This window comes from Mustela putorius, unplaced genomic scaffold (genome assembly GCF_011764305.1).
Source record: "Mustela putorius furo isolate JIRA1106 unplaced genomic scaffold, ASM1176430v1.1 tig00003863_pilon_pilon_pilon, whole genome shotgun sequence".
In the NCBI taxonomy this organism is placed as follows: Eukaryota; Metazoa; Chordata; class Mammalia; order Carnivora; family Mustelidae; genus Mustela; species Mustela putorius.
In genome coordinates this window covers 1,791,093-1,804,696 of record NW_025422015.1, presented here as the reverse complement: position 1 = coordinate 1,804,696, position 13,604 = coordinate 1,791,093, and the positions used below count along the sequence as shown (strand labels likewise).

Sequence of the window (13,604 nt, the reverse complement as noted above, 5' to 3'; positions counted from 1 at the left end):
CCTTGAACGGAAAAGATAAATACCAGCTGCCAGTCTTTTGGTTGTACAAAAAGAAGACCTGAACAACAATAACCCTTTTTTCTGGATCAGTCCCATTAATGCTTTGTCCCTGAAATCAAGAAAGACCTTGTCCATAAGGGATTGCCTCTTTAAAAAATTAACATATAATGTATTATTTGTTCAGGGATACAGGTTTGTGATTCATCGGTCTTACACAATTCACAGCACTCACCAAGGCACATACCTTCCCCAGTGTTCATCAACCAGCCATCCTATCCCTTTATTTTAGAGAGAGAGAGCGAGCAAGCAAGGGTAGAGGGAGATAGAGAACCCCAAAGCAGACTCCCCACTGATCACGGATCCTGACAGGAGGCTCAATCCCAGGACCCTGAGATCATGACCTGAGCCAGCCACTTAACCACCCAGGCACCCTGGAGATTGCCTTTTAGCATTGTTTTGATACTGGACAATGCCTCCGGCCACCCAGAACCCCATGAGTTCAATAGCAAAGTTGTTGAAGTGGTCTCCTTGCCCCCAAACACAGTATCTCTAATTCAGCCTCTAGATCAGGGGGTCATAAGGACTTTTAAGGCTCGTTACACATGATACTCTGTGGAAAAGATGGTTAATCCTATGGAAAAGAACCCTGATAGGGAGAACATCATGAAAGTGAGGAAGGACTACACCATTGAAGATGGGTTACTGTTACAGAAAAAGATGTGAAAAATGTCAAGCCCAAAGCAATAAGTTCCTGCTGAAAACCTTGTCCAGATCTTCTGCATGACTTCATAGGATTTATGACAGAGCCGATCAAGGAAATCACAAGAGAGATTGTAGATATGGCCAAAAAAAAAAGTGGGGGGTAAAATTCGAGAGCTAATAGACACCACACGACAAGAATTAACAGAAGACAACTTGATGGAGATGGAAGATGAGTGCTTTTGAACCAGTGCGGGATGATGAGGAAGAAGACATAAAAGAAGCAGTGCCAGAAAATGAATTAACATTAGACAATCTGACAGAAGTGTTCGGATTATTCAAGACTGCTTTTGAGTTCTTTTATGACAGAAACTTCTATGACACATTTGCTTTATAATTAACAGTGGAAGAAAGATTGGTACCATACAAAAATATTTTAGAGAAAAGAAAAGGCAAAAAATTCAGATAGAAATTTCAGTGTATTTCTGTAAAGCTACACTGGGACACCTAGTGTGTTTGCCTCTCCTGCCTCCCCTTCCACCTCCTTCACCTCTTCTTCCTCTTGAGACAGCAAAGACCAAAGCAAAGACCTTTCTCTCCTCCTCAGCCTACTCAGTGTGAAGATGTTGAGGACGAAGACCTTTGTGATAATCCACTTGCACTTAACGAATAACAAACTTATCTGTTGTGTATGTATGTATATCTTTGTGTAAAAATCTCATAACTGCAGCAAGAACTGTGAGTTGTTTTATGTCATCATCATCATCACTCCTTAAATATTCATTGTCTAAAGCAAGGTATGTGGGGCTTGGACAGAGTTGGAGAGTCTACATAGACATAAGGTGAGTAATATTTAATGATACCCCTATATACACAATTTTGTTAACTTGTCTAATTAATTTCTTAGCATAACTTTTTACAAGGAAAATTTCCGAGTCAGAGAGCTTTATTTATTTGTTGATTTTTAGCGAGCTTTAGTTTAAAATGTTTGATACATGATTACTCTCTAGAAATGTTGTATCAATTCACAATGCCACCAAGATCTATGAAAGTGTGCTCATATGCCCACACTCCATTCTCCTCACTGAATTTAATTATGCTTTGTAATCATTACCAATTTGATAGGCAAATATTATTTCATTGTTACTTTGTGGTTTATCATATTTATTGGCATTTTAGCTTCTTTAGAGAACTGCCTTTTTACATTCTTTGCACACCATTAGTTGTGTCTAATTTTCTTATTGATTTGTAAGAGATTTTGTGTAATAAAGTTAATAAGTTTGTCTGCTATATATGTTGCAAGTATATTTTCCCAGTTTATTTGTCTCTTACTGGATTTGTTATAATACTTTTCAACTGGGCATATTGGAGGCTGGAAATAAGTTAGACTCACCTACCACCGTCTCCAAAATAATTATGTATCAAAATGTCTTGTGATCATTCTCAAACTGTAGAACCCCTGGAATTTCCAATTGACATTTCTAGAAGCATATGCTACTCCCTTTCCAAGGAGATTTCCAAGAATCTTTTTTGTTTTCCCCCTGAGCTTTCCACGTATGTTAACTTCAAATAAATAGCCTGCATTGGGTAATCATCATTTTGGGGTCATCCACTATGTACACCTAGTGTATAGTCTCTCTGTTATGGTCAATGCCAGTGTCCAGTCCTCCTTCACATAGCCATCCTTTAAGGCCATTTAGCCAGACTTCTACTCATGTGTTACAGAACAGAGAGATAAATCTGCCAAACCATGGTATTTCTGCCAGTTTTTCCTGGCTTGGTTACACCAAGAAAAGTTCTCTCACTCTCAATTGAATGTTGTCTGGGTTTCCAGTTCCTTCATTTACTACATCCTGTAACATATCCATCTTTACCAGTGATATAAACCTTGACCAAGAAATCAATAATAAATGGAAAATGTTGAGGAGAATGCTTCTTCACCCTGCTCTTGTCTTCCCATTACTAAAACTGAGTCTGGTTTTATTATAGGAAAAGATAGACGGGCTCCTGAGGGGAAATTAAGTCCTCGTTATAGAGGAAAGAAATTGGCTATATTTCAAGAACTTAGTATAAAAATCTGACCCTTGGCTCCAGGCCAGTGTTTAGCAAGTTCCAGAAGCCATCTTTCATGAGACATCCTGAAATTCTGGGAGTGCCTTAAGGAAAATGACTATATGTAAATGAATTTAAAGAAATTTTCTAGTAATTAGCTAATGTGCAGTGGGACATGCACACAGGATGAATAACTATACAAAAATGAATAATGTCCTTCAGACTTTGTAGAAACAACTTCTGCTCTGATGAATCCATACACAAAACCAAAAAAATATCAGTAGAGGGAAAGTATTGACTTTTTTTTTTCTTTTTTAATCTTGACTTTTGTGCCATCACTTATATATCTGGTCCCTTTTTCTGTTTGTTTGTTTGTTTGTTTTTTCTTTCTCACCAGCTCCTTCTCTTCTTTCTGACCTTTGAATGTTAGAGTTCTTTCTAGCTGCTTTAATTGTCTTCTCTTTTTCTTATAATCACACTTCCTACCTAAATTATTTGATCCATTCTCATGGCATTAGTTGCCACCAGTTTATAACTCCAAAAATACATATCCCCACCCTAGATCCTTCTTTCAAGCTCATATCTTACATGACACCTTCTCTTCGATGTGCCTTAGACGTCTAAAATTCAGTGTACTAGAACCTGTCCCCCGCCACATTTCATATTTCTCTATATTTCCATATATGCCAAAAGTCATTACTGACACTTTATTCTCTCTTACCAATCCATGACCAGCTCTCAGTTCTACATGCAAAATTTGTCTTTGACTTCTTCCATCCACCTCAGCTCTACTACATACACTTTATTGTAAGCCTCCATTATCTCCTGCACCTAATCACCTCAATCACCTCTTAACTGAACTCTCTGCATCCATTTCTTGCCTTTGACAATTTATTCTCACAACAGTTTAAGTCCTTTTTTTAAAAAATTGCACACCAGGCTATGGTGCTTCTTTGACTTAAAACTTCTTAATGCTCCCACTGCTCTCAGGAAGCTTCCTTCCAAGCCTCCACATATTCCCCTGCCCCTTCTGCCCTCATCCTATGATGAAACTATTCTTGACTTCTTTCAGTTTCTTCAAAAAGCCAAGCTCCTCCTTGCCTCAAGGCTTGTGCACACAGGTTTTTCCTTTCTGGGAATGCTCCTTTCATAACCTCCTCTATTAAAACTAACTTCCACTTTACTGTTAACATATCACTTCCATCAAGAAACTCTTCCTGGGGGGTGCCTGGGTGGCTCAGTAGGTTAAAGCCTCTGCCTTTGGCTCAGGTCATGATCTCAGGGTCCTGGGATTGAGCCCCACATCAGGAATCTCTGCTCAGCAGGGAGCCTGCTTCCTCCTCTCTCTCTGCCTACCTCTCTGCCTACTTGTGATCTCTGTCTGTCAAATAAATAAATAAAAACTTTTTAAAAAAGGAAAAAGGAAGCTCTTTCTGGGGCACCTGGGTGGTTCAGTCATTTAAGCATCTGCCTTCTGCTCAGTTGTGACCTCGAAGTTCTGGGATCAAGCCCTACATTGGGCTCTCTGCTCAGTGGGGAGCCTGCTTCTTCCTCTCCCTCTGCTCCTCCCTGCAGCTTGTGGTTTCTATCTCAAATAAATAAATAAAATCTTAAAAAAAAAAAGAAGAAGAAGAAGAAGAAGAAACTTTTCCTGATTTCCATGACTAGGCTTTATATGCCTTCATGGTATCTTTTCCTTTTTTTTTTTTATCATACTATTTATATCATTTAGTATTATGTATGTATATATGACAGAGTAACTGCAAATAAGAGTGCTTAAAACATGATGGAAGCTTTTCTTTTTACAACTTACTGGAAGTTTCTTTTTATGACTTAGGCTGACCAAAGCTAGTAAAGAGAAAAGGGTCAGTAAAAAGTAAGCATCTTATAACAACTTCAAAATACGTTAAGTAAAAACAAAAACAAAAACAAAACATTAAGTAATTTTTAGACTAAGGTTAAGAACTAGACAAGTTCAAAATCATTGTCAGGGACTTTAATACCCATCTCCTACATTTGAATAAATGGACCAAAAAAATAGATTTGTATCACAAAATAAATCACTTGAGCTTGCTGAAGCTTATGGGATACTAAATCCAGTTAAATAAGAATACACATTCATTTTAGTACACACAGAACATTCACAAAGGTCTAGGATTTTCTGGGTCCTCAATTATCAATAAGTTTCAAAGTATTGAAATAATATACTCTATTTCTCTGACCACAAGGGGATTAAATTAGAAATCAATAACAATAAAACACTAATAACATTGCTAATTATTTATATACTAAGCAACATAATCTTAACACATGGGGCAAAAAAGAATTCCAGTTAGAAATTAGAAAGAACCCCAAACTGAATAATAGTTATAACACAACATACTGAAACATGTGGTATGTACCTAAAGCAGCTGTGAGAAGAAAAGAAATAACTTAAAACACTTTTATTAGACAAGAGGAAAGATTTACAATCAATGCTCTAAGCTTCTAACTTAAATAGCTGGGGAGAAAAGTAAAATCAAAATAAGTAAAAGAAATAAAAGAATAAAGAGAAGAAAATAGAAAATAGCCATCTGAAAAAATCAGCATGGCCAACAACAGTATGTGAGTCAACCTTTGAAAATGTTAAGAAAATTGATAAACTCTGAGCTAAGATAAAAAAGAGAATGAAAGAAAGATATTATCACAGAAACTGCAGGCATAAAAAGGATAATAAGGGGGTGCCTGGGTGGCTCAGTGGGTTGGGCCTCTGCCTTTGGCCCAGGTCATGGTCCCGGGGTCCTGGGATCGAGCCCCACATCGGGCTCTCTCCTTGGCGGGGAGCCTGCTTCTCCCTCTCTCTCTGCCTGCCTCTGCCTACTTGTGATCTCTCTGTCTCTCTCTGTCAGGTAAACAAATAAAATCTTTTTTAAAAAAAAAAGGATAATAAGATAATATTATGAACAACTTTATGCTTCAAGATTTGATAAATTGGATAAAATGGACTAGCTCCTCAGAAAGTGTAACTTACAAAACCAAAGCAAGAAGAAATGTGAAATCTGAATAGCTGTAAACTATGAGAGAAATTAAGTTTGTAATTTAAAAATTCCAGGCCTAGGTAGCATCATTGCCAAATTCTATGAAACATTTAAGGAAGAAATAATGCCAATCTTACACATTTTTTTTTTTTTTTTAGAATATGGAGGAGAAGGTAACTCTTCCTAACTTATTTTATGATGTCAACATAGCTCTTTTTTCAAAATCGAACAAGGACTTGTCAAGAAATGTAAAGTACAGTCTAACATCCTCATGAACATAGATGTAAAAATCCTTTTGAAATTTATCAAAACAGGGGTGCCTGGGTGGCTCAGTGGGTTAAAGCCTCTGCCCAGCTCAGGTCAGGATCTTAGGGTCCTGGGATTGAGCTCCGCACTGGGATTGAGCCCCACATTGGGCTCTCTGCTCAACAGGGAACCTGCTTCCCGTCTACACTCTCTCTCTCTCTCTGCCTGCCTCTCTGCCTACTTGTGATCTCTGTCTGTCAAATAAATAAATAAAATCTTTCAAAAAAAAATAAAGAGAACTCAAACATTAAAAAAAAAATTTATCAAAGCGTATTCAACAAAATATAAAGAGGACCATACACCCTAATGGGTATGCACCAAATAACAGCATGGTAAAATACATGAGGCAAACACTAATAGAATTCCAAGAGAAGTTGAAAGCTCCATTATTATAACTGGAGACCTCAACACCCCTTTTTGAGTAGTTGTTGGGTGAAGCAAACAAAATATTAGTAAGTATACAATTGACCTAAACAATACTATCAATCAACCTGATCTGATGCAAAGTACTCTTAACAACAGTAGCATATGCCTTCTTCTTCTTCTTTTTTTTTTTTTAAGATTTTATTTATTTATTTGACAGAGATCACAAGTAGGCAGAGGCAGGCAGAGAGGGAGGGGGAAGCAGGCTCCCTGCTGAGCAGAGAGCCTGATGCGGGGCTCCATCCCAGAACCCTGAGATCATGATCTGAGCTGAAGGCAGGGGCTTTAACCCACTGAGTCACCCAGGCATCCCCATATGCTTTCTTCTCAAGCTAATATGGAACATTCACCAAGGTAGATTATATTCTAGGCCATAAACACATGTAACAAATTGAAAAAAGTGGAAGTCATACAAAGTACGTCTTCAGACCATCATACATTCAAACTAGAAATCAGTAACAAAAATAACTTGAAAAACCTCAAATATTTGTAAATTAAACAACATATTTCTAAATAACACATGAGTCAAAGAAGTTTCAAGAAAAATTTTAAGACATTCTGAATTAAAATGAAAAGATAGGGCTTCCTGGGTGGCTCAGTGGGGTAAGCCTGTGCCTTCAGCTCTGGTCATGATCTCAGGGTCCTGGGATCGAGTCCCGCATCAGGCTCTCTGCTAGGCAGGGAGCCTGCTCCTTCCTCTCTCTCTCTCTACTTATGATCTCTCTCTGTCAAATAAATAAAATCTTTGAAAAAAAATGAAAATATAACATTAAAACTTGTATGATGCTGCAAAAGCAGTACTTAGAAATTTTTTACAGCATTAAATGAATATATTAGAAAAAGATCTTAAATCATTAAACTTTTACCTTAGGAAGCTAGAAAGAGAAGAGCAATGTAAATTTAAAGCAAGCAGAAGAAAAGAAAAATTAGAAGAGAAATTAATGAAATTGAAAACAAAAACAACATAGAAAAATCAACAAAACTAAATACTACATCTTTGAAAACAAAATAAATTGATAAAGGCCTAAGGAAGCCAGATAAAGGTTTAAAATTGATAAGCCTCTAACCAAACCAACTTTAAGAAAAAAGGAAAGAAGACACAATTATTAACAGAAATGAAAAAGTGGTCATGGCTACTGGTTTCATGAAGACTAAAAGGATAATAAACGAAGACTGAGCAAATCTATGTCTACAAATTTGTTAACTTAGATGAAACAGACCAATTTCTTAAAGGATACTGCCAAAATTTATAAAAGGAGAAATAGAAAATGTAAATAGAATTATATCTATTTTTAAAATGTAATTAATAATTCATAACCTTCCAAAAAAGTATGCAGGCCCAAATGGTTTCCCTGATAAATTCCACCAAACATTTAAGGAGAAAATGATACCAAATTCTCTACAATCTCTTCCAGAAAATAGAGCCAGAGAGAATACTTTCTAACTCATTCTATGAGGCCAAAATTACCCCCATACCAAAAAACCAGATAAAGACATTACAATAAAGGAAAAAAATAGAGACCAAGATCTCTCATAAACACAGATGAAAAATCCTCAAGAAAATATTACCAAATTAAATCTAACAGTGTATAAAAATAATTAGACACCAAGATCACGTGGAACTTATTCTAGTTATGCAAGGCTGGTTCAATGTTCAAAAATCAATGTAATCTTTCATATCAACAAGCCAAAGGAGAAATTCTTATTGGTCTTATCAACTAATACAGAAAAAGTATTTGACAAAATCCAACATCTATTCACAATTAAAACTCTCAGCAAACTGGAAATACAAGGAATTTCCTCAACTTGGTAAAGAATCTCTACAATCTATAGCTAACATCCTATTTAAAATGAGAAAATGAATACTTTCTCTTTAAAATAATGAACAGGATGGATTGCCTATGTGGCTCAATTGGCTAAGTGTCTGCCTTTGGCTCAGGTCATTATCCCAGAGTCCTGGGATCAACTCCCACATCAAGTCCCACAGTGAGCTCCTTGCTCAGTGAGGAGCCTGCTTCTCCCTCTGCCTACCGCTCCCCTACTTGTACTCTCTCTCTCTCTCTGACAAATAAGAAAATAAATAAAATATTTAAAATAGTGAATAAGACAAGGATATCTTCTCTCACTACTCCTGTTCAACATTGTACTGGAAGTCATAGCCAGTGCAATAAAAAAGAAAAGGAAGTAAGTGTATACAGATTGGAAAACAAGATATAACATTGATTATCTATGTGGAAAATCCTAAAGAATCAACAACAAAAAAATTTGGGGCACTAATAAGTAAATATAGGAAGTTCATAGGATACAGGGATAATATACAGCAGTCAATCGCTTTACCAATAATGAACAAGAATTTGAAATTTAAAAATAGTATCATTTATAGTGGTATCTATGAAAATTAAATATTTTGGTATAAATCTAATTTAGGTATATAATGTAAATTATATACAAGCTCTATATACAGAAAATGCAAAACCCTAATGAAATAAATTTTAAAAATAGGTAAGTAAATGGAGAGAAATTATACAATTGGAGAGAAATGATTAGAAGGCTGAATGTTGTTCAGATGTCAATTTTTCCCAATCTGATCTACACATTCAATGCAATACCAATCAAAACTCCAGAAAACTATTTTGTAACTATTAACAGACTGATTGTAAAGTTTTTAAGAAATGCAAAAGATTAGCAAACACAATAACTGAAGGACATAATCAGAGAGTTTACACTACTTAATGTGAAGACTTGCTATCAAGCCACAGTAATCAAGGTAGTGTGGTATTGAAAAAATGGATGCAGAGAATAATGAAAAAAATATGAAGTCCAGAAATAGACCCACACACATATAATTGACTCATCTTTGACAAAGGAACAAAGCCAATTCAATGGAAAAAGGATAATCTTTTCAACAAATGGTGCTGGAAAAATTTTATATCCATATGCAAAGCAAAAGAAAACACAACAAAAAATTAGAGGCCATCTTTTATCAAGATTATCTAAAATTGGCATAGACCTAAATGTAAAATGTAAAATAATGGAACTTCTGGATTTTGGGAAAGGTGGGATAAAAATCTAGGTGACTGGTTTTGGAATTGAGTTTTTAGATACAGCATAAAAGCATAATCCATGAAAGAAAAAAATAATGTCATTAAAATAGAAACTTCTGCTCTGTGAAAGATGGTTTAGAGAATGAAAAAAGCCACAGATTTGGAGAAAATATTCACAGAACACTTCTCTGACAAAGGACTTGTATCCAAAATATACAAAGTATTCTTAAAACTCAACAGTAATAAAACAAACAACTCAATTTAAAAAAAAAAAAAAAAGCAAGAGATCTGGATACCTCACCAAAGAAAATATACAGATGGCAGATAAACACACGAGATGTTCAATTTGCTATTAGAGAACTGCAAATTGAAACAGCAGTGGTGTACTATATGCCTATTAGAATGGCTAAGTTTCAAAGAAGCCTAACAAATACCAGTTGCTGGTAAGGTTACAGAGCAACAGGAACTCTCTCATTCACTGATAGCATGAATGCAAAAGAAAAAAAAAATAGTACAGCCATTTTGAAAGACAGTTTGGCAGGTTCTAAATATAGTTTTACCATATAATCCAGAAATTGTGCTCCTGGGTATTTGCCCAAATAATTTGAAAACTTATATCCAAAAAAAGTCGCACATTGATGTGTATAATAGCTTTATTCACAATCACTGAAAGCAACCAAGCTGCACTTTAACAGATGAATGGATACACATGTTGTGGTACATTCATACGGTGAAATATTATTCATCAATGAAAGTAAATAAGCTATCAAGCCATGGGAGACATAGAAGAAACTTCAATGTATATTGCTAGTTGAAAGAAACTAATCTGAAAAGGCTATATATTATATGATTCCAATTGTTTGACATTTCTGAAAAAAAAAACTATAAAAACAATAAAAAGACCTGTGGTTTCCATGGGCTCAGGGAGATAGAAGGAGGTTGAATATGTCTAGTACAGGACATTTTGTAGAACAATGAAACTATTCTATATGATACTGTAAGGGTAGATAAATAACACTATGCATTTCTCATAATCCATAGAATTTTTCAGAATTTTTCTTAATCATTTAGGAGGTTGGGGAATCCCAAGATGGAATACAGACTGTGACAAAAGAATCTAATTATATTACAAAATGTATAGTATGACCTCACTGAAAAGGGATCAGGGTAAAATTTACAGTTGTAAGTAAATTTGGAAATGAGTAGAGTCTGTAAGACTAAGGGCAAAAGGAACTGCTGATAGTCAATGTACTCTAGTTGATAAAATGGATTCCCACAGGATAACAGGTCAACAATTCTGATAATGTTATATGTGTATACTAGAGTTGAACAATTAAGCAAATGCATGGTAAATTATTTGAGTTGGGTTTCTCATTGTTGGAGTGGAAGTTGGTAGGTAAGCTACGAGAGGAAGCTAAAATGATCCATGTAGTAATAGATTAGAGTTGGGAGACACCACTGTAAACTCATGTTTAGCTTGATATAGATGCAGATGGTTACATATAGATGTATTTATTGATATGGTTGTATACATACACAGGTTAGTATATGCTTTATCAGCTGAGAGGGGCTTCAACGTTTTGATACCCGATTAGTAATAAGCACACTTAGTACCCAGATTTTGGTCTGTAATACTATTCTCCAGTTGAAATAACCAGGGATCCTTAGAAAAATACTGATTCTAACACTAGGGCAGGAAAAGTATATGAAAATTTCAGAAAATCTTTTAGTACTAGAAATTAAAAGAAATTAAAAGGGGAAAAGCAATTGGTGTAGCTATGGCAATAGAACACAAGAGACAACTGGAAGAGCTCCCAATGCCCAAAGTTGGAACAGTTTGAGCAACAAAATAAAGTAGTATTGTATTGTAACCCAAAGTGTAAAATTAATACTTATGCATACATGCTGGTATAAACAAATGATTGGATGGATGGGGAAGAAAAGAGAAATATATCTTGCACAAGAACTCCAAATAATAATGTAGATACTCCACATTCAAGGAGATGGAGCATAAGGATGCCTGGGTGGTTCAGTTGGTTAAGTGTCCGCCTTCTGCTCAGGTTATGATCTCAGAGTCCTGGGAGGGAGTCCTGCATCAGGCTCCTTGCTCAGTGGGCAGCCTGCTTCTCCCTCTGCCTGCAGCTCCCCCTGCTTGTGCTTCCTCTCACTCTCTCTCTCTGTCAAATAAATAAATAAAATCTCAAAAAAAGGAGGTGGAGTATAACACCCCATTTCTTAAGTAAGGGCTACACATAGTGACTTCTTTCCAAAGAGTACAATATGGAAAGGGAAGGAAAAGAGGAACTTTACAATGGATAAATCTAATAAACACTACCTCAGCCAGGTGATCAGGTTCAACATCAACAATGATATCTATGTATAACCCTTGCTCTGATGTAATGAAAATGGTGCTTTACCTGTGTGGTCTTTATACCCCAAACACATAACCCAAGTAGAATCATGTGGAGAACGTCAAATGAGTTCCAATTGAGGGACATTATATAAAATAACTAATACTCTTTAAAAATTGTCAAGGTCATCAAAGACAAAGAAAGTTTGAGAAACAGTCTAGCCAAGAGGAGCCTAAGGGGACATGAAAAGTAAAAGTAATGTATTATCCTGGATGGGATCCTGGCATAGAAAAACAACATTAAGCAAAAACTAAGGAAATCTGAGTAAAATACTAACTCAGCATTGGTTCAGTAACTGAGACACATGTACACACTAATGTAAGATTTTATTAATAAGGGAAACTGACTGTAGGGTATATGGGACTCTTTTTCAGTTTTTATTTAAACCTAAGTTGTCTAAAAATACTTTTTAAAATCATAAATAAAATATAAATAAAGCAAAAATAAACATAAATAAAGCATAGAAAAAATAGTTATAACCTTTTGCAGTAATTTCAGTTGTAGGAATATTATCTTTTTTTTTTTAGATTTTATATATTTATTTAACAGATGGAGAACACAAGTAGGCAGAGAGAGAGAGGAGGAAGCAGGCTCCCCGTTGAGCAGAGAGCCCGATGCGGGCCTCCATCCCAGGATCCCGGGATCAGGACCAGAGCCGAAGGCAGAGGCCTTAACCCACAGAGCCACCCAGGTGCCCCCAGTTCTAGGAATATATCTTTAAAGAAATAACTACTATGTATCCTGTAGTAAAGTAGGTTTTACAGTAGTACCCAGAGCATAAGCATGTTGTGAAACTTAAATGAGGTCAGCCATATACAGTAGTATGGGCACTCAATAAATATTCTTTGCTACTATTTTTGTTATTATTCAAAGCTGATTTGACTCAGGCACAATCCTCAAAAGAACTGATAATGCAATAGAAAGATAAATAAATGAGCTTATCTACTGCCTCGGTTTCTGGAACCCAGTAAATATAGTAGTAATAATGGCATTAACCTCAACAACATTAATGGCAAATCTAAGACAGAAGTATGATGGAGTGCAGTGGAAACAGGAAGATCTCTAACTTAGACTAGAGATGTCAGTGGCTTTCTAGAAACTATAAATAGCTAAGTAGAGTCATGTAAATAAGTGTTAGCTAATTCATGTGTTCATTCAACAAACATTCACTGAGGTATTACTATGTATTATCAGGCACTATTCCATTGTTTTGAGAAATCAAAAGTGACTTCCCCACAACATTACTGCCTTCTGTAACTTGTACTTTTTTCTTTAAAATAGTTGAAATCAACCATTATCATATCTGGGGCCAATAGGCATTCTTTGGGAAAAAATTCTCTTGAGAATTAGAAAGTGTTATCCTGGTCAGGATATATATAGAATTAAATTGCATGGGTTTGTCAGTGAGTAGGACCTAAATAATCATAAACTTCTCCCCATTTCTAAAGTCAAAGTGGAAAATAAAAGAATACTATGAGTTATTAAACCAGGAAACTAAATCAAGTCTGTAAGTACTAAGGCTTATCTGGTAGAGCTAACTAACTGATCAGCAAAATCTTAAATTATAATTGCCATAGACAAATTAGGTTGAGCAACATTTCTTATATTACTAGTCAGATTTTGGTCTAGAATAATACAAAAAATATCCAAGT

At 35.6% G+C, this 13,604-nt stretch overlaps 1 protein-coding gene across 2 annotated transcripts in view; it reads left to right on the top strand.

Annotated features, from left to right (window-relative positions):
* The window catches only part of TTK (TTK protein kinase), a 76,511-nt gene that overhangs the window by 4,108 nt on the left and 58,799 nt on the right, over positions 1 to 13,604 (top strand). The window lies entirely within an intron of this gene.